Consider the following 8,715-nt stretch of genomic DNA (forward strand, 5'->3'; position numbering starts at 1 on the left):
GGGGGAAATCATTAGGACCGAGATCATGGAGACACAGATACTCCTACATGAACCACCGAGTGAAGGGTAAGATAAATCCATTTGGGCTTCAAAAATCGGGAGCCTCCCGCCGGAATCAAGTCTATTGGCATGTATGGGGGAAGGTCAAAAGAGATCTAACAAATGACCGTAATCTGGTGTATGGGTTATTCAATACTGAGGAAGCCAGACACTCCTGTTTGGCAGAATTGGAACTTGCCCCCAAGAAGACGGGGACAATCACAGGACAGGGAAGTAAAGAACAAATTGAGAGCTGAGTAGCCAAGATCATCCACCTTGATGCAAACATGGTGAGTTTCCTGGCAAAATTAACCAAAAAACTGTGAGCAGGTATTGATAGGTCCCAGTGCACTTTCCAGGACAAGTTGCAGGACCATTAATTAAGATTATGGCATCGACTGAGCCTGCCAAGAAGGCAGCTTGACATTGAGATCCTTTCATGCTATTCCCAGTAGGCCATGAGTCTCAAGGGCAAGGTGAACTGGTCTTTATCAGCTGAACACAGACGGTCAATCTTTTTAAAGGTTGATACAAAAATTGGAGAACTGGCCTCTTCAGAAACTGGCTCGTAGGCAATGAGCAGCTTAGTTTGTGGGACCGAACCAACAAACACAGTGGTGGAATTGCCATCATCTACAAGGTTACCATCCGCTGTACAACCTTCTCAGACCACTCAACCCTGATAATGGAGTATCTCAACTTCACACAGATGGAAAAAGCACCCTCACATACAGACTACCAGGACCACGTCCAGCTTCTGCAGTGCCATCCCCGACCTCATCACCCTGGTCGCCTGCGACTCCGAGCACTATATCTTCCTGGGCGATCCTATCTTCCACCTCAATGATCCCAGCGACATTAACTCAACCGGCTTCCTGAAAAGCATGAGCAACGTCGGCCTCAAGAAACTTGTCACTGACCCAACTCATATTGCAGGACATGCTCAACACCATTTCACGTTCAGTGAAAGAGTCAAGTACAACCACATCCCACAGCTCACCTGGACTGACCACTACAGCATCCACAACACCCTCTCAGGACCTACCATCACTGGCACCGTGCCCCTCAGCTCAATGTGCAGAAACTCAAAAATATCAGAAAACCAGTGGAACAACACTCTCAACTCCAACCTCCCAGACACAATATCCACCCCAGAACAGGCTGCGAAGAACTCCCAATTGATCACCTACTAATTATCCATGGCTGGTTTAATCCTGCCTACTGCCTGAAGTTAACCCTAATGGGATTCCCCCAAACTCTTGTCTAAGCTGTATGGTTTCCCTATTCCTAACTCTACACCCTCAGTGGCCAAACTGGTCCTGCAGGCATGGGGGACTGCTTTTCAGCACACCCACTGGGATACCAAACTCATGCAGCAAACACCTCTTTAGCATGGGACTTGGTTGGGAGAAGTGGCGGCTACACAGGGTTTTTGCAATCTCACAGCTTGGGGACGTCTGGTCAGGGACCCATATGCGCTCATATCAGGAACTTCAAACTACATATACCTTGTCTCATACACAATTTTATAAATAACTCCAGCCAAGACATGCACTTCAGTCACACCTCTCTCAAGTTGACTTAGCCCCAGATATCAGTCCACTAGCGGCTAAGCTGTTAATGGGTGATTTGGGCAAAGAGGGAGTCTCAAAAATGTACTGCACCTTGATAATTAACACCCAAGGCACCTTAGTGCAGCTCAGGGCCCATTGGGAGGCATGGCTGGGACCCCTTTAGGATGATGACCGGCGCGACACACTGATGGCACCAAGGACAGTCACAACCTATTCCAAGTTAGGTCTTATCCAAACATACTACCAGTATGGTGCTTATCTCTCCCCGGCCCGGCTCCACCGAGCAAGATTGCTTCCCGATCCCTCCTGCTCTCGGTGTGGCGATGTTTCCTGACAATTTTTATCATGTGGTTTGGCTGTCTCCTATCATTTAGGAATCAATCATTTTTATTACGTGGCTGCAAGAGATCAAATACACAGCTTAGCTGCCTACATCGTACTGCCAGCAGAGCGACACCACTAAAGGGACACAGCGTTTAGGTCTAAATCCCTGAGGCCGACCCCGCGATAAATTCAAATCATAGTGAGACACGAAGACAGCAAGCAAAGGTGCCACTTTTATAAAAACATAAACCGAAGAAAACAAACCCTCCGCCTCCCCACCCTCCCGCCCGCCCTCCGCATCAGTTCGATCTGGCAAAATCAGCCTTTCGCATCACCTATCATTGAGCAATTAACCAGCGCTCAGTTCGGGGATGCCCCAGGCGGCTCTAAAGGTATAAGACGCAGAATTTGCAGATACTTCGGGCACGTGACTTCTCTCATATCTTTGGTAAGTATCTGCAAGAAAGGAGCCCACAGCCGCGCAAAGTCCTTGCCTTTCCCATCCACACTCATCGACAATCGCTCCATCGCTAAGAGTTGCCAAAGCTTCTGAATCCAATCCCGGGAGTCCAGAATCGTCTGCGACCCCCAATGGGCTAGAAGCACCTGTCGCGCTGCCAGCAATGCCATAGCGATTTGCTTACCCCTTCAACGATTTCAATGGGAAAAACTTAGGGTGGGAGAGACCTAGCAAAGTAGACTCTGGAGTACGGGGCAAGGTCACCTGAAATGCAGCATCAATGTCATCAAGGACTGCTGCCCAGTAGCGCACCAGTTTGGGGCAGCGCCAAAGGAGATGTACCAGAGTGCCAACAAGCCCACACCTCCGCCAGCAGAGGTCTGACTTGGAGCTGTCCCAACTCTTAATGCGCACTGGAGTATAGTACCAGTGAGTGACCACCTTATAGGCAGATTCCGCTCCTGCCGTGTTAGAAGCAGTATGGTGTGCCCTATAAAAAACGAGTTCCCACTCTTTATGCGACAATGGCCCCCCTAAGTCAGCTTCCCATCGGACCTGCGCTTTTGTGTGGTGCCTCTTGGCTGAGGCCATGATCATAGCGTAAAGTTCAGAGACGAGCTTACTATCATTCGTTTTACACCCAAGCCATTTCTCAAAGGCCGTCAGGGTATCATTTAAAGGTTCTGGTCAGCAGTGGTGGGTAAATTAACCGAGGTGCTGGAATGGGAGGTCCCCCTCTTCCCCCTCATGCTTTTCCTGGGTGTCGAGGGCTCAGGTGGTATGAGGGCTGACTGAACATTCCTGGGGACAGCCCTTGTGCTTGCTAAGAGAGATATTGCTGCCCGTTGGAAATCCCCTTCACCTTCCACTCTCTCACAATAGCGCCGGGGGGTGGATTGTTGTGCGTTGCAGGAGAAAGCGCTCTCTGAGGCCAATGGCTGCCCTCTTAAACACGACCTAGTATGGGGGAAGAGGCTTTGCCTATAACTCCAGGGTACCGTTTGAGGGCAGGGGTGCCAATATCGCTGCTGCACTATAATGATGTGTTGTATCTGGTCCTGGGCAGAGTTCGCGGAGTGAAGTGACTAAAAAACTTCAACCATTGACACAACTCTGGCACACATATAAGTAAGTCCCTTGTAAAAGCCACCACTGGTACCAAGGACTTTGTGACCAGAGAGGGTCTGCAGTGAAGCCATATAGAGTAGTTGGGCTGGGAATGGGTCATTGCGAACTCCACAGCTCCATGATGGCGTAGCTGAAAGCCAAGACATTTGGTACTAAACTTCTCAGCTCAATAAACCCACACTGATGCCAATGTTGGATTTATGGAAAATGCACTCAGAGGGCATCTTACAAAAATGACCACCCCACTTGAGTCTAGCTGATTGGTTTGCACCAGCCTGCCACACACAGACATGTTTCTGACCTCCTGAGGTGAGAGCCCTTGTGCTCATGTGGGTCATAAACAAAGCCTGCCTGGGAGGAGGTCCTTCACACCTCCCCCTTTGCAGGAACAGCATTCAGGGTGGTGAGCCTTAAAGGCTTTCTGCCCTTTGTAATGCTAGCCAGGCCCTTTCCAGCCAGTGAAGATGCCCGCCTCCCTGACCAAGCCCCAATTTTGGCGGCAAGGTTGGTCGGAAAATTAGTAGTCAGGAGAGGTGTGCCCCTCTCAGCCAGGACCTCGCTGAGAGCTGAAGTGACCCCTTCCTTAGAAAATCCTCCATCTTGAATGGAAGGATTTTAGCCAATACGATTAGAGGATGCCCCATCCCCAAGGAAGGGGACGTAGAAATGATGTAGTCACCCTAAAAGGCAAGGGGCTCATTGTCTCCCATCTGCCAGTACCTGTAACACTCCTAAATTCAGTATTTAGGGACCCCCCTGAACCTTTATCCTCAGATTCCTGCAACCTAGGAAGAAGACAGGCGAACAGGATGCCGTGCAGCACAGCAAGAAGACAGCTACTGCTTTGGCCCTAGCCCTACCAGCCTGTCTCCTGCTACCCTAGTCTGCAAAGAAGAGGAGGCCTGTCCCGTGGCCAGCGACTTCCAAGAACCTCAGGAAGACTCTCTTCAATAAAGGCCAAGATCTCCAGAGGACAGTGGCTCGGTCCAGAAAAACCACCATCCTGAAGGACTCTGGATCTGGGTGGATCCATGACCCCTGCCCACGGCCCAAGTGACTTACTTGTCCAGTGACGTCTCCCCAGTTATTCTGACTTCGACTCCAGTGTTGGGTGACCTCTCCTGGACCCCACAAAGTCGCCTGCAGTCTCAACATGAAGGTACCCCCTGACTCCGACCGGCTCCAACTCAGAAATCTGACAGCAAAAGGTACCCTCGCATCCTCAGCCCCCCTGGCATTGTGGGGCCCAACCAATGGTGCCTCGACCAACTCAACTCTTCAGCTTAACTGCCCAGCCGGTGCTCACCTTCATCCAGCTTCCTGGTCCGAGCCTGCAGCCTGTGTGTGTGACAGAGATTCCCAATTGAAACTTATTGGGCACCCAATGCTGATTTTGCACCCTGCACCCGGCCGCCCCTGTGCCGCTGGTGGTGTAGCTTTGATGCAGCTTTTTGGCCCCCCTTTGCTGATCTTAACCACTGGGGCCTGTGCCCTGAAACCGCAGGTACTTACCTGCAAACCATGACTCTCTGAGGTGACCCCAGCTTCCATTGATTTACACTGGGCACATTGACCGCTGCACCCAGCTGCCACACTGTTGCTGGTGGTGCAGTAATTACCTGAAACGGAACCTTGCCCAATGTCGATCTAAACCCCTCAAGACTGGGACAGTAAGTCGTGTACTTACCTGTTAATGCCTACTACTGTTTTCCTCCCATAGGATTGCATTGCATTTACAAATCTATTGCATACAAAAGTATGTCAAGTTCTACTGTTCTAAACTGATCCTTCAAAAGTATTTCTATTACTGTATTACTATTTTGCAAAACACATCTTACTGCATTTGAAAAGTATTACTGCTTCTGAAGTACTGGGTTTTTCGGAACCCAGCGGTGCCAGGGAACACACCCGAAGACTTCGAGTTCTTCCTGTTTCAGACTACAGAAACACAGAGTCTTCTAGGTGAAGTCAAAGATCGTATTTATTAGCTGCAGCCAGTAACAGGTATCCGAGAAGTACAACACGGTGTATATTCTCAGGAGACTGCTCTCAAACAAAACTCTGTCTTCTCTTTTATACAAAATATTATGCTTTAGGCAAACATTCCTTATTTTACAGTTGATCATTCACATTTTTTACTACAAAGGAAAAGCAGAGTCATGATGACAAGCACATATTTCAGTTTGTCCAGCCCTTAATAAAATACCCGGCAAAGCTTAGTACTTTCATCAGATATCGACGGACCCCCTCAATAAAAACGGGCACCTCCTCCGCGTAAAGCAAGTCATAAAGAAGGAAACAGGGACAGGTGTATGGAAGATTAGGCATGGTTCGTGTGAGATGAAAGGGTTTCATGATGAGGTGGGCCCTGATACTAATCTCATTCGGCCGCTGGGAAATGAACTGGCCGAACAGGTTTGACCCCAGGCAATGCAGTCAGTTCGCTCAGGTCACAGAGGAGTCAGCGAAGGTGTGCGTGTCCTTCAGACCCATGCTTGGCCTTAATGCTTAGCCCATGTGAGGGCAATCACTAAAATGGCTGCCGTTCTAAAATGGAACCCGAGGGTTCAGGACGGAAACTCTGATTTCGGGCGATTCTGTCACTCGAATATGACGCAAATGCTTGTGCATAGTATTCTAATCATTTCCGGTCTGTTGATACCAAAATCGGCATGGTAGGACCATGCTTCCAACATGGTTCCGAATTTTTACAGTACCACAGACCCTCCTTTTGCCCTTACATGGGCAATAACCCATACTCTTGTTAGTCTGAGTCTAGGTCTATGTCCATAAAGTCGTGGAGATGTTGCTGTAGCATCATCCTATTACTTAGCTCGTCTCTTGATACAGGTTTCCTTACACAGGATGCAGCACAGATGCCACATATTGTAGGAGCACACTGTACACACAGACAGAACAGGAAAAGGATGGCTAAGATCATCCCAATGACTATCAGTACCTTCCAACCCCAGGCGGATATCAGTTCCCAGAACCATCCCATCAATGACCAATCTCCTTTATCCACGTGAATAGATTCGGAAATCTTATGCAGTTTGGAAATGGCCTGGTAGACTGTCGGAGCGTTATCTGGAATGAAAACACAGCAACTTGATTGGATCACTGTACATACCCCACCTCGGTCTGCAAGTATGACGTCTAATGCGACCCTGTTCTGAAGAGTCATAAGGCGATCCGACTGGAGCTCAGCAGTCAAATTACTAAGGGCACCGGGTGTTTCAACTACCGTGGATTCAACCACTCTTGTCAATTGCCTTATGTTCCTGCTGTTCACCATTGGACCCCAAAACGGCAGAGAACCCTTTATGAAATCTCCAAGTTCTTGTCCGGCAGTGTCTTCTTTACTGATGACACCTCTAACTATCCTTGTCTTATGGTAATCTGCCGTGGTCGTGTAGGTGGGAGGCAACAGGAACGAAACAAAGCATGTGCCCGAGAAGTCCGGGGGCAACCATGTATAGGCTCTATCGTGACAGACGAAATAGGTACCCTTAGCTGCTAGAAACGAAGGGGAAGTCTGAGACGCAAAAACATATGTTTTAGCGCAGATACTTTTCCCTAACTGAGCTCTAGGATTCTTGCCTCTACCTTGCAGACATAGGTGACCCTGATGGGGTACAATCCAAATCGGGGAGGATCTCTTACCTCGCTGGTTCTCACTCAGGGTAACTCCATATCCTGTCATGTTCCATCCAATGTATGCTAGTGTCTCATCTCTTGGGATAGTCTCATAGGAAATCTCTTCCTTAATCATATCTACTATTCCCTTAACTAGAGCACTATTCTTAGGGTTATCTTTCACGGAACGTAGGGGGTTTGCTTCATTAGCATACATGAACATCGTTGTATAGGCCCACACAGAACCATTATGGCTGAAAGGCAGAATTAGATAGGGGATACCTTTGTCAGTAGTATGAGGCATAAGGCCACACACCCAACAGTTAGTTGTGTTCACTACCAATTGATGTTGTTGTAGAAGCTAAATGAATGAGTTATTGACAAATTCTAATCTAGCGGACTTGTGTTCAGGCAAAGGGTGAAAAGAATGTGAGGAAACAGTAGGAGGAGGAATGGGCTGTGTAGTGGGTGCAAATGTCACTTGAAAAGAGGATAAAACATATCCTATAAAAAACATCATCACACTAAGCAACATAAAAATACATAATACCTCTATGCAGGGAATGGTATTACAGGTGAAGATATTGTCCTAGATGCAACGCCCGAAGGTCTTATTAATTATCCCACAGAGGAAGCAATTGAGATGGCTATAAAAAATATGCGTGCCTCTGGGGCAATGGGTCCTGACGAACTTCCTATGACATTCCTGAAGCAGGATCCTTTAAGGTGGAGTAAAATCCTGTATCCATTGTTTAAAGCCTGTTTCTTGTCTAAAACGGTACCTGCCTCCTGGAGGGGAAGTATCTTGGTCCCTATTTTTAAGAAGGGAACCAGGGATAGCCCCAGCAATTATCGTTTGATAGCCCTCCTCGACTCTATCGGAAAGGTCTTTGCGAAATGTCTTTTAAATTTCCTCTCCGACTGGGTCGAGGAGAATAATATCTTGCCTCTTGAACAAACTGGCTTCCGTAGGGGGCATGGTACTTTAGATAACCTCACCGCTCTCCATGTGGTTACTGATAAATACGTGCAGGTGAGAGGGGGGGTGGTGTATGCGGCTTTTATTGATTTCTCCACAGCGTTCGATAAAGTAGATCGTAGAACGCTGTGGAGAAAATTGGCAGCTCTTGGTGTTCCAGCTTATCTATTGGAGCTTGTTCGGACTCTCCATACAGAGACTTGGTGTAGTGTCTTGCAAGGGGGCGAAAGGGGGCTCTCCCACCAAATTCCGTCCTTGAATGGCCTTAAACAAGGCTGTTTATTGGCTCCCCTTTTGTTCTCCTTATATACTGTAGACCTACCCGCCGCCTTGTCTGCCAGTGAGTGTATTGCTCCGGTGATGGGGGGGACCCCAATATCCTGCTTGATGTATGCTGATGACGTCCTTATTCTAGACTTGACTCCTAAAGGACTTACAAATCGGCTACATGCCCTTCATGTTTTTGCTGCTGCCCATTGCATGAAGATTAATATATCTAAAAGTAAAGTTATGTGCATAGCCGGTAAGAAGAAGTGCCGATCTGTAAATTTTGGATGGTATATCGGCGGCCAAAA

The 8,715-nt window shown here is 48.2% G+C and overlaps 1 pseudogene; it reads right to left on the reverse strand.

The window, feature by feature from the left end:
* Window positions 1-6,289: 6,289 nt before the first annotated feature.
* On the reverse strand, window positions 6,290-7,696 carry LOC146835435 (endogenous retrovirus group PABLB member 1 Env polyprotein-like; annotated as a pseudogene).
* Between the last annotated feature and the right edge of the window lie 1,019 nt (window positions 7,697-8,715).

Source organism: Triturus cristatus, chromosome 4_2, assembly GCF_964204655.1.
Source record: "Triturus cristatus chromosome 4_2, aTriCri1.1, whole genome shotgun sequence".
NCBI lineage: Eukaryota > Metazoa > Chordata > Amphibia > Caudata > Salamandridae > Triturus > Triturus cristatus.